This window comes from Hemicordylus capensis, chromosome 5 (genome assembly GCF_027244095.1).
Source record: "Hemicordylus capensis ecotype Gifberg chromosome 5, rHemCap1.1.pri, whole genome shotgun sequence".
In the NCBI taxonomy this organism is placed as follows: domain Eukaryota; kingdom Metazoa; phylum Chordata; class Lepidosauria; order Squamata; family Cordylidae; genus Hemicordylus; species Hemicordylus capensis.
The window spans coordinates 37,116,534-37,135,023 of NC_069661.1; the positions used below are offsets into that span (position 1 = coordinate 37,116,534).

General features: G+C 41.7%; 1 protein-coding gene and 1 long non-coding RNA gene across 13 annotated transcripts in view; one reads left to right on the forward strand and one right to left on the reverse strand.

Moving 5' to 3' along the window:
* The window catches only part of COL25A1 (collagen type XXV alpha 1 chain), a 487,930-nt gene that overhangs the window by 201,403 nt on the left and 268,037 nt on the right, over nucleotides 1-18,490 (reverse strand). For 10 of the 12 annotated variants that reach the window (XM_053253596.1, XM_053253599.1, XM_053253605.1 and 7 more), the window contains exon 1: nucleotides 4,429-4,821. The exons of 1 other annotated variant lie outside the window; for it this stretch is intronic. The gene's annotated coding sequence lies outside the window, so the exon portion shown is untranslated. Of the gene's footprint in view, nucleotides 1-3,506; nucleotides 3,523-4,428; nucleotides 4,822-18,490 lie in introns of those variants that run through there. One more of the 12 variants, XM_053253595.1, reaches the window with a different exon arrangement.
* LOC128326557 (uncharacterized) lies at nucleotides 2,947-16,576 on the forward strand. Its single transcript, XR_008308116.1, has 4 exons — nucleotides 2,947-3,127; nucleotides 3,215-3,326; nucleotides 9,731-9,836; nucleotides 14,961-16,576. It is a non-coding gene; the product is annotated as an uncharacterized LOC128326557 (long non-coding RNA).

An 18,490-nucleotide genomic window follows, 5' to 3' on the forward strand; every position in this document is an offset into this window, starting at 1 on the left:
AATTTATTCATAAATGATCTAGAAGTAGGGGTAAGCAGTGAGGTGGCCAAATTTGCAGATGATACCAAACTCTTTGGGGCAGTGAAATCCAAAATGGATTGTGAGGAGCTCCAAAAGGATCTTTCCAAATTGGGTGAGTGAGCAACAAAATGGCAAATGTGGTTCCAGTGTTGGCAAGTGTAAAGTGATGCACATTGGGACGAAAAACCCCAACTTCAAGTATACGCTGATGGGATCTGAGCTGTCGGTGACTAACTGGGAGAGAGATCTTTGGGTCATGATGGACAGCCTGTTGAAAGTGTTGACCCAATATGTGGCAGGAGGTTTACAACAAAACAATAAAAACAACCAATAAAAAGATTGCCACATTTCAACAATTAAAATTTAAAATGTTAAAACTATTAAAACACAGTTAAAACAATATCTAATTAAATGCCTGGGTGAACAAATTTGTCTTGACTACCTTTTTAAAAGTTGTAAGAGATTAGGAGGCTCTTATTTCAACAGGAAATGTGTTTCAAAGCCTCGGGGCAGCAATAGAGAAAGCTCATCCCTGCGTAGTCACTGGACGAGCTGGTGGCAACTGTGGATGAACCTCTCAAGATGATCTCAATGGGCAATGTGTTTCATAGCAAAGAAGACGTTCTCTTAAATACCCAGTGCCCAAGCTGTTCAGGGCTTTATAGGTTATAACCAAAACCTTGTACTTTGCCGGAAACCTATCAGTAGCCAGTGTAGATCTTTTAAGATAGGAAAATATGATCTCTCTGAGATGACCCAGAGACCAACCTGGCTGCCGTATTCTGGACTAACTGCAGTTTCCGGACTACGTACAAAGGCAGCCCCCAGACACAGTGCATTGCAGTAGACAAGTCTGGAGGTGACCAGCAGATGTACCACTGTTCTGAGGTCATTTATCTCAGGAAATGGATGTAGCTGGCGTATCAGCCAATGATGATAGAAGGCACCTCTGGTCACTTCCTCAACCTGGGACACCAGGGAGAGGTTTGTATCCAGAAGTACCCCCAGACTGCGTACTTGTTCCTTCTGGGAAAGTGTGACTGCATCCAGAACTGGCAGATCAAAATCAACTCCCGAGTTCCGACCCTGCACAATAAGTACCTCCGTCTTATCTGGATTCAGCCTCAGCCTATTACTTCTCACCCGTCACCGCCTCCAGGCAGGCATTTCGGAGGGTTATGCCTTCTCCTGATGATGTTGACATGGAGAAAAAGATTTGGGTGTCATCAGCATACTGATAGCACCTTGCACCAAATCTCCTGATGATCTCTCCCAGCGGTTTCATTGAGATGTTAAACAACATCAGAGGCACAGAAACCAAATAACTACTGTTTGCATTCATTCAAATATTTCCATTCACACAAAGACTGAGAAGCTGCTGTTCATCCATCAGATCTAACACGTGAGGCTGTTCTATGTGCACTCTACGTGGGGCTGCCTTTGTATGAAGTTTGGAAGATACCATATTATGCCTGTTTTAAAGCAATTGCATTAGCTACCAACAGGTATTTTGCACTTTGCAAAATACAAAGTGCTGGTGATTATCTTTAAAGCCCCAAACGGCTTAGGACTGGGTTAATTAGGCGAGCACCTTCTTCTGCATGATCCCCACTGCACATTTTGATTATCAAGAGAGGTCCATCTCCGTATGCTGCCGGCTTGTCTGGCAGTGACTCAAGAGTGGACCTTCTCTGTAGTCACTCCTAGGCTCCCTATAGACCTTTGTGGTTTAACATCTTTGCCAGCCTTGAAAAGAACCCTTAAGACATATTATTTCAGCAAGGCTTTTAGTAATGGTTGAATGTTTTAAATTTTTAAATTGTTTTTTCATGTTTATTTTTGTGAATCACCTAGATAGATAGTCTTTATTTCAGACCAGCACAACAGCGGAACAGACAAAAAACGGTTCAAACAATCTACATCTACAAAATAAAAGTCTCTGTAAAGTTACTTACAGTAATAAATGGAAGACTCTAAAAGTTAAAACTATGAAGATAAAACTATGTATAAAGGTTAATCTAAACTAATGACAGAGTGACACTGATTATAAAGGTAGCGAGACAGCAAAATTATATGATTAATACAGGGCAGTGTTAAATCTCATAGAATATTAGTTCTTAATGAACTCTGATCGAATTTTGCTAGCTGTGAGGCAGCATTTAGCCACATTATAAGACCTAGAGTCATTCTGATCTGCTAAAAAGAAATTAAGATAAAAGGAATCAGTACAGCCTGAATATGGACTAATATCTAAGGAGATAAGCTTATGTTGGATATCGCGATAACAGTGACAGCACAAGGCATGTGTGAGCTGTTGTTTCAACCTCAACAGAGCCACAGGGGCAAAAACGCTCTCCATATGGAATTATTTGGTATCTCCCTTCCAACACATGTAAAAAAATAAAAAAAAATAAACACAGCTGTGCACAAGGCATTTCATTGGGCCAATGTCAGGGCTCTGCAGGTGAACCACCTAGAGACTTTGGAGTCAGGTGGTATATAAATTAGATAGATAGATAGATAGATAGATAGATAGATAGATAGATAGATAGATAGGTATCCATCTGTTTGCTTTTGAGCAAGCTGGTGCTCAAAACAGTTCACCATTCAGATTGCTGACTAATTTGAAATTAGACTCCCCCCCCCCGTTCTATGCAATCAGGGGCACACCTAGATAATTTGGGCGCCTGGACCACTCAGCTGCAGTGGTCCTTCTTGCTTCTCCCTCCCTCCCAAGGGAGGCCCCCAAGCCCCCCCAAGCGAGCCCCCCCCAGCGAAGCCCCCGAAACCTCCTTTGGGAGACCTGTCGCCAAACCTCTGGGTTTTTAAAATTATTACCACGGCTGAGGGGTGGCTGCGGGGAGGGGGGAGTGGAGCAGTCCTTCTCGCTTCTCCCTCCCTCCCTCCCCCAGCAGCTAGGGCCGTGGATGTCTTAGAATGTCTGTTCAGGCCAGCATCTTTTTCCAACTGTGAGGTGCTCCTGCACACTTGAGAGATTGTCACAAGCCCATGACATCACGGGCTTGTGACACTCTCAACTGCAAGGCACGCAGAGACATAAAAGACAGCCAACATTTTTAAAAGTTGCCTCTTCGCCCAATATTTGGTAAGTTAAATTAATACTTTTTAAAAAAAAGAACATTCTAGAATACTGATATTTCCTTCTAGACCAACATTCAACATTCTGCTATAGGATCCTGGGGAGCTTATGGATGAAACTGGCCTATATACGTATCTACCAACAACAACTAATAACTAATAATACAAATGAGTCTACAGAAGAAAATAGATCTCCATATAGTGAAGTAAGTATGACAGTTAAATATCACACCAAATGGCATGGGAAGAGGACAAATATGTTAGATTTTAGAAATTAATATATACTTTTGATCTTTTTGTACAACAGAAATATTTTGGTCTTTTGAAGTAATATTTCTTTGCATTTGTGAAATTTAGTTCAGCTGATTCTTTTAAAGATATACTACCTCTCAATTTCAACTACAAGGCAAGGAGGTCAGTTTGAAGCCTATTCTGGGAAGAGGAGAAGCAGATCTGAGAAGGTAGCAAGCTTTTCCAAAAGAAAAACAAAAACAGAACTTTTTTCTTCAAACAGAAGGAGGGGGAAATTTTGAGGGGCTGGTATCTCATTAGGGGAGAAGTCCATCTCTCTCTCTGTGTGTGTGTGTGTGTGGTTTTTGCCAGGCCTTGTTTTTGTCCCTGTGTGGCTTTCAATTTTAGTTTCTCTCTTGCCTGGTAGTGGAAGGAGCCAGCTAGGGCTGAGGTGAGTAACACCTGGTGGGTCACATTCCTGTTGAGCCTGGTTGCCTCAGTTTGAAGCCTTCTCTGGGAAGAGGAGAAGCAGACCTTTTTTCTTCACACCGAGGTGATCAGGGGCCTAACTTTTCTTACAAGGGGGCTTTTTAGTTTAAAAAAAAGACAATTGAGGGGAGATATGTTAGAGGTCCATAAAATCATGCATGGTGTGGAGAAAGTTGTTAGAGCAAAATTTAGGACCGACAAAAGGAAGTACTTTCCCTCACAACACGTAATTAACCTAAGGAATTCTATACCACATGATGTGGTGATAGCCAACAGCCTGGATGTCTTTAAGAAGGGCTAAGATAAATTCATGGAGGACAGGTCTATCAATGGCTACTAGTCTGGTGGCCATAGGCCACCTCCAGCCTCAGAGGCAAGATGCCTCTAAACACCAGTTGCAGGGGAACAACAGCAGGAGAAAGGGCATGTCCTCGGCTCTTGCATATGGGTTTCCCAGGGGCATCTGGTGGGCTACTGTGTGAAACAGGATGCTGGAAAAGATAGGCCTTGGCTGGAGGCCTTGGGCCTTCTTATGTTCTTATGAGTTCGTATCTCTGGCTGCTGCTCAGGAGGAATGCAGGAACTCACCTGCCTTCCCTGGTAGATGAGTGGCAGCCATCTCTGTCTCTACTGGGCCACACAGCCACATGAGTGGCAGAGCAGCAAAGGCAAACACTGAGAGTGGGAGGACTTCCCCCTCCTGCATCCCAGAGGAGCCTGAACTACAAGCCCTGCAGCTGCTCGCATTAGGGCAGCCTCTGCACTCAATGCAGCCACTCCTTCCCCCGGCTCACTGCCAGAAATGGCAGCAGGCCAGGCAGAAGCCTTTTGACCCGGCGTCGATTGTTCACACGGTTGCCTGCCGAGGTTCAATGAACAGGTTCATTTAACCTTGGTAAACCACCAGGTCAAAAAGTTGGGCTATCCTCTTTTGGAGCAGCCAGGAGCCCTCCGCTCCCAGCGCTTCAGACCAGGGGGGTAACTTTAATAGGGCAAGGGGAGACAGTTGTCTGGGGGCCCACTGCCTTGTACCCCCCCGCAGAGGCAAGTCACATGACTGACTCCCCCAGCCACACACCCGCCCGGGCTTCCTTCAGTTGTATTCATCCTCCAAAATTGATGTGAGTGTTAAGACCTGGAGCTACCAGAACAGCCTGTCTTTCTCTAGCACCATTAAATGACTTGCATCGTCCACAATTTACAAAACGACATGATATTCAGCCTCATGATATTATATTTTTAAACTGGCAAACTGCTTAAACCACCCTACAGCTTTTCTGCAATGTTAATGTGTGTATTTAATTAAACTTCTAGTCTGAAGGTCTATAACAAAAATGCTTTTCAGCTAAAGACAAAAGGTGGGCCTACACTGACATTAGGGACCTGCCAGGGCTGCTGCACAACTTGCAAGGCAGCTGGGATAGTCAGAGATATGGGTTTTATGGAGGTTTTTGCACTGGGAAATCTTCCAGAAAAAAGCTTCCCATGCATATTTCTACCTCATTTGCAAAATTCATATTTTTGCATAGATTTTTATCTCAAAAATTAATATACAAATATTCCTGATGCCCTAAATATATTATGATCTGGGTTGGCATGTTATTTTACCCATTTACTTCAAAATATACTTCATATGCTTTTGTTATACTGAAATACATTCAGTAGCTGCATTTTGCATTCAAAGCCTTATTGTGGAAAGATTTTTAAAAAAATAATAAATAAATAAGAGATATGTTCCCTCTCACACACTAGGTACAATCACCTGAAAAAAACATTAATTACAACACTGCAATTGCTGAACTTGCCTAATATTGCATTGGCATCCATTTATTGTTACTAATAAATTTTATGAAACAATGCTGAACAAAATATGTCCTTGAGGGCCATGCAGTCCTCAGGGGCATATTTTGATGGGACAGAATGAGCTTCAGATGGAAGGGAAGATTAGTGAAAGTCACCCCTTCCACTGTTGAAACAATAGCACAGCAGTAGTCTGGAATTCACACTGCTGCATGGGCTCAATGCTAGTCCAGATGTCAGATAATGACATTTTAGAAATGGAAAAATTCCCACAAGAAAAATAAAGTATGGGAAAATTTTCATCCCACATCTCCGTCAACAGTGTATCATGACAACTTAAAACTGCTGCAAAACAACTTAAATCTGCTTCCAGGCAATCATGTAGTGCTCCTGCCATTGGAAATTGAAGGAGGCAGGTCCCTAATCCCAGGGCTGCCCATCATATGAGCCAGTATTTGAACAAATTACACATTTTCCACAGTTAGTTTGCATGCAACATTTAGAATCCATTTTTAATTGACAAAGACGCTCATTCAATAGCACTAAAGATGTGGCTTTCCAGAACTATTCTGCCGTAATTAGAAAGTACTGCCACTTTGTGAGGCAGGGTGAGAGGTGCTTAGAAGACTACAACTGTAAGATTAAAGTCCTCTACTTTTGCAGAGATACGGTAACTCTGTGCTTAAACATTTGGTTGTAGGCTGTAGAATAACTATCTACTGAAGCAGTATGGCTGCCATGGGAGGGCTTTTAAGTTCTTCCTCCTCAAATTAATTCATCTATATATATAAGGAATTCTGCAAACCTTTCAGGCTGAAATATCTGTAAACTCTCTAAACTAAGCCTGGAAGTCCTGGTAGGTTCTTACCACAGCATCACTAATAATTAGCTGACCATTTTGATAACAGTCACACAGAATAAGAAAAATAGCTTGTTCTCTGAGTTGTAGTGTTTCAAGCAAGAGAAAAGGATGGCTTTGCCAAATTTTTAAAAAGCGCAAAGCATACATTATGCAGAAGATGGATAATGTAGTCTTTTGTCCTTTACAAGTGATGTTATGGATCCTCTGTCATGTAATAGGTGGTGCAACATGGAGGAGGAAGAGAATGGGGTGGGGGGAAGGGTTTCTCTTCTGTGTGAAATGCATTTTAAATCTCATCATTACATTTCAGCATTTTCATATATGTTCTATATATTCTACATGTCTCTGAGGCTAGCAAATGATGCTACCTCACATATTTATTAATCATCATCATCATCATCATCATCATCATCATCATCATCATCATCAAATTTGTACACTGCCCCAAACTTTTGTCTCTGGGTGGTTTACAATAGCATACAATAGCATTACATATTCCCAGTGCTAAATGAAATAGGAAAACATCTATGGATTCTGCATGACAGGCAATTAACTACAAAAAAACACTTGCAAAAAGAAAACATTTAGTGGCAAAGAAAGTTAAATTATGCTATAGCATTCTTTTATGGGATGAAAAAACACTGGCTAACATCCTGACTTACACAGTGAAGATAAAACAGGAATTGTGTCCTCACAGTGGGAGGGCTGCTCTTCATGCCACTGGAGAGCTTTCCCACTGCCACTGAGTCTGTGTGTGTGGGATTTCTGGCTGTCTCCTCTGCCTCTGGAAGTGCTCTATGCCTTCTGAAAATATGTCCTGAAAGGCTACATGAGCTGCCAGGACTTATTTTTAGAATGCACAGCTAGAGGCAGAGAAGATCACCAAGACAACCTCCTTCCCATGTGCAGAGGCTGAGTATCTATGGGGAACCTCTCCACAGTGCAACCACATTTTCCTGGTGTGACCATGCTGTCTTAGTCAAGATGCAGCCACTATGCTATGAAACTATTTTATTAATTAGACAGCATTCTATGGAAGTTTCTACTTGTACAAAACTCTATCCCAATTCAGGATACCTGAGCATAATATTAAAAAACTACCAGCAGACACTATAGCTTTTGACATGTTTCCTGTTCCAGGAGCCCAGACCAGCATCAGGTGGAATTCTTCTTTTTGTGTGATGCATAATATATTTGCTTTTCTGGGCAAACAAGAAACATTACTAATAGGCTAGCAGATAGACTACAACCCAGGAGGGATTAGAATCCAGTCATAAAATACTAGGATATACTTTATATTAATAGATTTAGTAAATTTTTGGGCTAAAGGGAAAACTAGGGGCAATTATTGTGCACAGTGGCCCACCCATGAAATGTCCCATATTTTGGTGATATGTTGGAAAGGTTTTGTGAAAGGGGTGAAAGCATGGCTCAGTCCAAAACATATGTCCAAAGCAAGGATAATGTTCCCATTCTTTGCTCTGAATTGGCTTTGTGACATTGTAACTCATCTTAATTTAATTAGCAACATGACATTGCTGACATCCTGACTAAATTATTCAATAATAAATTCCCACTTTTAAAGGTCTGCTAATTTTCAATAGGACTTCCTCTAGTAAAGGTCTAATTTAATTGTAAAAGTCTGCTAATTTTTAATAGGACTTCCTCTAGTATATTTAACCAGGTTTTCAGCCACTGTCAAAAAAATAGTTCCAGGCAAAGGCAAGAAGCATTGTTTTCACTTTGAATTCGCTTTATGAGATAATCACATCATCAAATCAGATTGGCTATATCACAGTGTGAAAGAATCACAATCAATGACATGATTCCTGATTGGCTGGGATCACACAAGGAGAAGTTTCAAAACTGGTGTTGAAGAAACATTAAAGAGAGGGAACCAATGGCTGACATCCTGACTAAAGCTGTATCCGTGCAAGCAAAGAAAGTATATGTGTGGTGGTAGCACATTGGCTTCTGACACGTGTGTGTGTGTGTGTGTGTGTGTGTGTACTTCTTACCAATCTACCCTTCCCTAAGAAGCACTCTAAGTAATGTACAAGCATGTCCCTGAGGGCTCACTACCCTCAATGGCATAACTGGGTGTTGCTCAGAGTAGGGGTGTGGAGAACCGGCCCAGTTCGAACTCGAACCAAACTGCCAGCCAGCACCAAATCCCCAGAAGATCTCTCCCAGCAGTTTCATGTAGATGTTAAAAAACACTGGAGACAATATGGAGCCCTGAGGGACCCCATATAAAAGCTCAAGTTTTGAAGAGCAACAGTCTCCAAGCAACACTATCTGGAATCTGCCTGAGAGATAGGAGCGCAACCACTGCAAAGCAGTGCCTCCTACCCCCAACTCCCTCAGACGTTCCACAAGGCTACTATGGTCGATAGTATCAAAAGCTGCCGAGAGGTCCAAAAGGACCAACAGAGTTACAGTTCCTCCGTCAAGTCCTAATTGGAGATCATCCATCAGGCTGACCAAGGCAGTCTCCACCCCGTAGCCCGCACAAAAACCAGTTTGAAATGGGTCTAGATAATCAGTTTCTTCCTAGACCGCCAGGAGCTGGGAGGCCACCACCTTCTCATTCACCTTACCCAACCATGGGAGGTTGGAGACAGGCCTGTAGTTATTAAACTCTGAGGGATCCAAGATAGGCTTCTTAAGAATAGGTCTAATTATTGCCTCCTTTAAACAAGGGGGCATCCTGCCCTCCCTCAGAGAGGCATCAATAATTGCCACCAGGCCCTCCACAACTACCTCGCTGCCAGATAGTGTAAGCCACGTCGGACAAGGATCAGGTAGACAGGTTGTAGGATGCACCGTTCCAAGCAGCTTGTCCACATCCTCAGGAGTCACAAACTGAAACTGATCCAGTTTAACCACACAAGAGGAGTTACTGGATACCTCTGCATCTGATATTGTGATAACTGTGGAGTCAAAGTCTAAATAGGCCCAAATACGAGAGATTTTGTCCATGAAAACCTCATTAAATGTGTCACAGCGGGCAACTGATGGATCCAAATTTTGATTCAAGGGAGCAGGGGTTCCTACTGGCCCCCTCACAACCCTAAAAAGCTCTGCTGGACATGAGTTTGTGGAAGCAATACGAGCAGAAAAGAAGTGCTTCTTTGCTGCATGTACAGCCAGAGCATAGATCTTTAAGTGCGCTCTATGTCATAATCTGTCGGATTTGAGTCGAGTCTTCCTCCATTTGCTTTCCAGTCGTCTACCTTGCTGCTTTAGCTCCCACAGATCTTCCTTATACCAAGGACAGATTTTTGAAGCGGGTTGGAGAGGACACTTAGGAGTGATCACATCTACTGCCCCGGTAAGTTGACTATTCCAATTTCCCACCAAGACAGCAACCAGATCGTCGGCTAAGCCAACATTAAATCCAACCAAGGCTTCTTGGAATCCTATTGGATCCAATAACCTTCTTGGATGGACCATTATAATAGGCCCCTCACCCCTGCAGAGGTGGGACGTAACTGTAAGTCCAACCTTAACCAGATGGTGGTCCATCCATGACACTGGGGAAATTATAGGAGTCCCCACCGATGGAACATCACTCTGACCAGAGTGAAAGACCAGATCAAGCATGTGACCAGCAACGTGTCAGCTCAGAGACCACTTGAGATAGGCTCATAGTTGTCATGGCTGCTATGAACTCCTGAGCTGCTCCAGACAACCCGGTCCTGAAGTGGACGTTGAAGTCCTCCAGCACCACAAGCCTGGGGCACTCCAACACCAAATCTGAGACCAGGTATGCGAGCTCTGTTGGGCAGCGGGGTGATCGGTACACCAACTGAAGTCCCAATCTACCTCTGGTCCCCAAGCGTAAGTACACACACTCGATATGATCAGACATTCTGACAGGGATTCTGGTAAGGGAGATATTTTCCTTAAAGACCACAGCCACTCCACCTCCCTGCCCACATTCCCTTACCTGCTCCTCAACAGAGTATCCTGGAGGGAGAAGCTGGGCCCAAACTGGGCCACCAGCCTCCCCCAACCAAGTCTCTGTAATACACACCAGGTCAGCCCCTTCATCCATGACCAAATCATGGATTACTTCAGATTTATTTTGGATTGACCTGGCGTTAAAGAGGAGCAAGGCAAGGCTCTGCAGGTAGGTGGCACTGCTCCCCAAGGTCAAAGAGCTGACAGGGCAGCCAGAAGGGGAAACAGCTATTAAGTTTCTGATTTCCCCTCCCCTGTGCCTTTATTGACTGAAATATGTTTTGAGGAGGAGACAGCTGTATCCATCTCTTTTTAATGGCTACACTTAGGTGAAATAGTTTTTAAAAAGAGGTACCTGAATCAAGTCAATCTGATTCCTGTAATTTTTTCTATGTATTATATATGGTAGCCACCTAATGGCGCAGCAGGAAAGTAACTTGCCTAGGGAGCAAGAGGATGCTGGTTCGACTCCCCGCTGGTATGTTTTCCAGACTATGGGAAACATCTATATCGGGCAGCAACAATATAGGAAGATGCTGAAAGGCATCATCTCATACTCCGTGGGATATGGCAATGGTAAACCCCTCCTGTATTTTACCAAAGAAAACCACATGGCTCTGTGGTCACCAGGAGTTGACACCGACTTGACCTTGACCTTTACTAACCTTTACCTTAATTTTACCTTTATTATATATGGCACTGAGAGACCTTAAAGGCCAAGTTGAAGACAGATCATCCTGGAGAGAATCTATCTATGTGGTTGCTAAGAGTCGACACTGACTTGATGGCACTTAATCAATCAATCAATTATATATGGTCAAAAAGTATACAATTCTGCATGAACGATCAAGAAAAAAAGAAAACAGGAACATTCCAGGAAAAGGCCCCTGTTCAGAAAAAAAAGAAAAAGAAATCACCTACCAGCTTTCCATCCATACCAATTGGACCCTAGGATAATCAAAATCCAAAACAACATGAAATGGTTAAATCAAATGAATGCTGATGTCAGAACAAATGAAAACTTGTAATTTAGACAGTTATTTATTGAATGTCAGTAATTCGGTGTAATGCCTCAAGGCATCTCAGTCACCAAGCCATCAGAAAGAAACAGCAGGAGAAGTAGATACGGAAAAGCAGCAGTCCGAACAGGATGGTGGAAAGCCACTAGGCAATTGGTGGTATTTGGCAAGAGGGATAGTTCATGAAAGATTTGCTAGATTAGCAAGCTACAAATGTATTTTACAACAGAATATATGAAATAATGCATCTGGCTTTTGCATTTTTCTTTTAAAATAATAGAGAACTATATAAGGTAAGTAATTTATTCCTAACTGTTATCACAATTATGGCTTCAAGAACATATTTAGAGTGCAAACACTTGTCTCTAAAATCTTGGATGTAATTCAGTTTTCAGTGGAGGTTATTAAAATGATTTCTTTTATGGAAGAAACACTCACCAAAAGCTACTCCATTTGGTGTCCAAAGTACTTAAACATTCCTCCATAATTTGAAGAAATGAAAACACCTGCTAATCACCCCCACTTTAATAGTGACTATATGCCAGTGACTATTGTGTTATGTTTAATAGTGATTAATTACATATTACTACACAATAGATATTTTACATTTAGACAAAAGGATAGTTAGTCAGAGTCATTTATGTTAATTAAATTACATATGATTTATATAGGTGCAGCTCAGAATCTTTCCTTATGCTTAACATATGTTCTTTCAGTTTCCTGTTATCCATCACCCGGAATTAGAGCTGGAATTACCTAAGCATTTCAAGAATAAATGAATAGTGTTTGTAAAAATGAATTTAGATTCACTGAAAAGAATTATCTGTATTTTAAATCTCAGCTATTCTAGGATTTGAGACACTTGGTAATTTATGCTGACAGCTAAACCTAACCTAGTGCAATAAAGGATTAATTGTGCAACCTTATATTTAAGTAAGACCTCATGACATGTCCCCCAAAACTTTTGCTTTTGGTTTCTTAGCATTATTTGCTTTCCATCTTCATTATTCAGGATAATATCATCTATACATAATGGAATTGAAATCTTTATAAAGACTGCATAGTGATATAGATGAATGGTGCCCATAATCAAGATCCAAATTTAAAAAAACCTCTGTTTGGTTTTGATTCTGAACTTTTGTCCTTTGCTTTTTGCTATTGCTTTGTCCATTGACTGATGCCTGATATTAAAAAAACAAAACAAAACAAATAGGGCAGCTTTACACATCATGGGGAAATCTTAATCTCTGTTTCCCAGTGTTTGGTGGTAAACCCGAATTCCAGTGGGGAGGGGGCAATAAGCCAACATTGGTCATGTTATCTGAACCCTCAAATGTCAGCTTGCTCTGTATGACTTTCAGTCCAGAACTGATATAACAAGAGTTGAAGTCGGATTCAGATGTCACTTCAAGAACCAAAAGTCAGGCAGAATAAGCCAACACTGGAGGGTTCATACAAGATGACCGATGCCGGCTTTTTGCTGCCATCCCCCAGAAATCAGGCTCAGTGCCAAACTCTGGGAACTAGAGATTTGGCTTTTCTGTGACATATGAAGCTCCCCATTATGGAATCCAATATACACGTATTCCTGACGTTCTCATCACACTATTGAACCTTAATATTTCTATCAACAAACTTCTCAAATTAATTTTCAGCATGTGGTTTTTTTTTTGCTACCTTATCTATTCTGAGAAAATCAATAGCAATCTTAAGTTTTCCTTTCTGCCTAGCAGTCTTTAGCTAAATGGCTTTTCTACTGGCAACACCACCATTTTGAAAGTAAAGGTAAAGTGTGCCGTCAAGTTGATTTTGACTTCTGGCGCCCACAGAGCCCTGTGGTTTTCTTTGGTAGAATACAAGAAGGGTTTACCATTGCCTCCTCCCATGCAGTATGAGATGATGCCTTTCAGGATCTTCCTATATCGCTGCTGGCCGATATAGCACCAGCAGGGATTCGAACCGGCAACCTCCTGCTTGTTGATCAAGCATTTCCTCACTGCACCACTTAAGGTGATGACAGTAATGTGATATTTAGATTGAAAAACTGTCAGTGCCCTAATTTATAATCATGGGATGAGTTGATTCTATCATGCTGAATGTGTTACTTCACTTGTTTTATAACCTTTGCTGCCTTCTAAATATTTGTTTTACTTATTTTGAGGAAAAGGCACGTCCATTTCATGTATTACTCAGAGTCTAGATTTAGAGAACAGGATCACCTTTCCTAAACGCATTTGTGGGGTGAGGGGAGGTGATTAGAGTTTTCAGAAATTCTACAATATTAACTGTATATTTTTAAAGCAAGATAAAGTGAACAGACATAAAAAATATGCAGAACAAGATGGTATTTACAGGGTTTTTACAAACAAACTGAACATGTTTTCTTCTTCTTTTTTTGGAGGGGGCGGTGGGAAACAGCTTTCATGGCAGCTTTTAAAATATTGCTACAGAATGTTCAGGTTCAAGTTATTTTTACTTTTTAAAAAATCTAGGCACAAAAAACCCAGATAAGATTATCAAATTTCATGTCTGGAAGAAAAATCTCAAGATAACAGATGGAAGCTGTTTATACAGCATTATTTAGGTTTCACAGAATCTTAAAGGGCAGGTCTCCTACAGAAAGAACAACTTACTTTTACACTACTTTTAAAAATATACAAAGGAAAACAATATCTTCAAATGTATTCAAATTAGTTTTCTCTTCTACCTGCCTGTTTATAAAATATCCTTAAGATAGCTCAGTTCTAGGCATATATTCATACAGTGGGTAATGGCATAATAACAGTCTTTTATTTGGGTAGATATTACATTAACACCCTCAGATAATTACATTCACAGATTTGCAGCTGCAATTGGACTGGAATTGAAAAGAGCTCCCAAGTTCATAGAGCTCTTCTGACAACCTGCCCAGGGGTGATACAAAGGAAGCTACTGTGCTCCAAGCACATTTGAAAAATCTGACCTTGAATTGAGGCTGTACCCTTTTGAAAACATGTCTTGAAATGTGGATGTTGAACACTAGAAAAATCAAGTCCTAGGGGGATTTTGAAAATCTGCCCCATACGGACTAATACAATAATTAAATGTTGGCTGCCACTTTAAGCACATTTACTGTGGAGTACATTCCACTGGCATAAAAAAGACGATGAATGTGTTTAGAATTAGGCTGTTTATAACTGTGGAGAATTGTGCAGGCAGAAAAGGAGGATGCGGGAGGGTTTCTTGGATAGAAACAAGACTTATTTCTATAGGCATGCTATATAAATATTTGCTAGCTAATCCTCACAACTCTGGTGAGCTCTATTAGGCAAATGGAGAGAGAGAGAGAAAGCCTTCCAAATGCTCCTGCTGGGACTGTATCAGCCATTAGCTAAGTTGAACAATTTGGTAGCACTCCACTACAGACTGAAATGTTTTTATCACCTGTATGATGACTTAGTAGAGAAATAATTATTTCCTTGTTTTGTACAAAGAAAACTCAGTGCAAGATGAAATTCCCACAGATGCCATCATCAGATGCCACCATCACCTGTGTATCTTTTATAATTACACATGTGGACAAATGTGTTGGTACCCCTCCACGAAAAAAGAAGAACCCACGATTGTCGCTGAAATAACTTGAAACTGACAAACGTAATTGGCACCCATCATTGTTTATTCCGCATTTAACAAAAATCAGACTTTGCTTTAGAGTTTTGATGCAACAGAATATTTCAAATAACACAAATGAAAATGGCATGGGGACCCTTAACCTAATACTCTGTTGCACAACATTTAGAGGCAATCGCTGGAAACAAGCAATTCCTGTAGCTCTCAATGAGACTTCTGCGCCTGTCAACAGGTAGTTTGGCCCACTCTTCCTGAGCAAACTGCTCCAGCTGTGTCAGGTTTGAAGGGTGCCTTCTCCAGACTGCATGTTTCAGTTCTTTCCATAGATGTTTGATAGGATTTTATCAGGGCTCATAGAAGGCCACTTCAGAATAGTCCAATGCTTGTCCTTAGCCATTCTTGGGTGCTTTTAGCTGTGTGTTTTGGGTCATTATCCTGTTGGAGGATCCATGACCTGCGACTGAGACAGAGTTTTCTGACACTGGGCTGTACGTTTCACTCCGGAATGTCTTGATAGTCTTGAGATTTCATTGTTCCCTGCACAGACTCAAGGCACCCCATGCCGGATGCAGCAAAGCAGCCCCAAAACATAACCGAGCCTCCTCCATGTTTCACAGTAGGTATGGTGTTCTTTTCTTTAAATGTTTCATTTTTTTCATCTATGGACATAGAGCTGATGTGAATTGCCAAAAAGCTCCAGTTTTGTCTCATCTGCCCAAAGGACAGTCTCCCAGAAGCATTGTGGCTTGTCAATATGCATTTTAGGAAATTCCAGTCCAGCTTTTTTAATGACAAAATTGGAGACATTCTGGAGCAAAACGTACTGCCCAGTGTCAGAAAGCTCTGTCTCAGTTGCAGGTCATTCCACACAGCTCTGAATCTGTTTTCTCCTTAGAAATCATTTTGCCAGAATGGACAAGAGAAGTATCCTTGAAAAGGTGATAGGAGGGGAAATCAATAAATTGCGTTTAGGAAACCTGCAACCATTTATCTGGGAGAAAGCCCCTTCCTAAATAACACATCTCCCTAAGGAAGCATATAGGAGAATATAAATGCTTTCCCTTGAGTGAGCCTTCAGTTCCATTGTGACATCAGCAACTGTTACACCAATCTCCACACTAATATAAAACATATTTGCTTACTTTACCAAGAATATTTACCAAAGTACTTGCTTACTTACCAACACTAAGCCCTGAGCCATTTTGGAACGGTGGTATAAAAATTGAATGAATGAATGAATGATAAAATAAAATAAACAGATTATTGGCCGTCATCCGAAGCAATGAACTTCATGCAGAATGAGCACTGTTTCACTAGTACAAGAGGATGGCTTAATTGTGCTAAAAATGGCAGAAGATGGCTTAAGTTGCCCTATAACCTGCGATTGCACAAGAGTGCTACAGTGCTCTTGTGCAAAAGTTCCCATTGAAATAAATGGGTCATTGCACTATTGTGCAACTGTTGTACAACTACAATCATGCTTGCAGTAACACAACACTAGCCCCAGATTCAGCATTATTAGCTGGCGCAACAATTTTGCAAAAGTGTAAAATCCTTCCACAAGCAGTTCTCTGTTCTGGATGTCAGCCAGTCGACTAACAAGCCAGGAAGACAGAAAGAATGAATATGACTTACAGAAGGTGAGCATAAGAAAAGAAATATTTTTCACTTGGTGGCAGCAGTGAAGGCTATAAGAAGGGACAAGCAAAAGGGGAGCCAGGTAAGTTTGGTTCACCTCTCATAGTGCAGGCTACCACCTAAACCATACAAGAACACAGGTATAAAACTAAGGCTAATATTAAAAGGCCAATTTTAAAAACATTTTTGTGCTAACCAGCACTTTGCAAATTATTCACTTTTGATTCAGGTAAGCTGAAAGATGAGGCATATTTCTTGTCACCTTCCCGCTACTAGTTCACAATTCACTCTGTTGCTGTTCACCGTGAACCCATTAAAAATAAATGATCTCAATTTCTTCTTCCCACCTAAGTTAATTATATGTTTAGGAAGAGTAGCTTTAAATTGGGTACTTTTATGCGATTCCCCAGCAGTCTGATGAGATTTCTTTGTTGCATGAGATGCTGGAATTTACGAAGTCAGTGAATGTGTTCTAGCTACAGGTATTTTCTCTCTTTTTCTCTCCCTTCCATTTTTAAAGAATCACTCCTATACATGATAAATCATTCCCATTAATGAAACCCTCCTACTTCTTTTTGGATGAGTCAAAATGGAATGCTGTTAAAACTAACTATGGGAGCAAACTCCTAGTTTGTCATGCTTGTTTGCTAAGCCTCAGTAGGGAAGCAGTACTTCAGTCATCATTTCTCTGGCTAACCATCATGACTCCAGTTGGCCTGGAATGTCCAAAAGGACAGCAGCTCTAGGACAGAGAAGCAACATTGCATTCTCTTAGTCCATGTACAAATCCAGGAAGACAGCAGGGCATGCCATGACTGTGATCAGGAAGCCAAATGCTATCCATTTCTTTGGAGACTGGATATAGAAAAACATTGCAAACCAGATTCCAATGAATGCCAGAATGCTTCCTATAGTAGGGGGACTTGACTATAGACCACAGTCCGCCAAGGGTGAGCTGTTCCCTGAACTTAAGATCTATTTCCCTAACACTGTGCTGCAGTGGAACCAATGGAGAATGAAGAAGGTGGCCAAACCACATCGTGTACCCAGCACTGTATCAAGGGTGGAAGAAAAGCAAGTCCTGTGCCATCCTGCTCATATGAAGGCTAGCACACAATCACATCCCTCTCCTCCTACTCAATTTTTGCCCACACATGACTATTTCTCAGGAGTGCACACGGGCCTTGGAGGCTGGCTGGAGACTCCTCCTACCCAGATGATGGTTGTAAGAACCAACCTGTCAATATCCCATATCCCTGAACCCAAAAGGGGTTCATGTCTTCTCTGTTCACATATAAAATGAGGATGGAGGAGTCTACTATGGCTGCATTAACACAATCATTGTGATTCTGATCCTGGTTAAAGAGTTAACCAGGATAGCTGAGCCCTGAAGAACAGACTGTGAGAACCCAGAATTTCTAGGCAATCCTGGTCAAACTGCTGTGGTTATCCCACATTTAACCAAGATAAATAACCAGGATCTCCACAGGGTTCAGCTAGTCAGTTCTTTACCCAGCATTGCTGTGACTGTGTGAATGCAGCCTCTTCACCCAAAAGCAACTGCATGAGTGAAGGGAGCTAAACAATGGGTTCAGCAGGGTGCATGGGGAGAGAGCCATGGGCGGCCAGATCAGCCACCCACACGAGTGCTGGCTCCGTGATAGAGCCGGCAGGGGCTGCCGGCTCCTTGATAGAGCCACGCGGCCCCTGGAAGCCCCAGTATGCCCTGTGCGAGTGTGCAGGGCATACTGGGGAG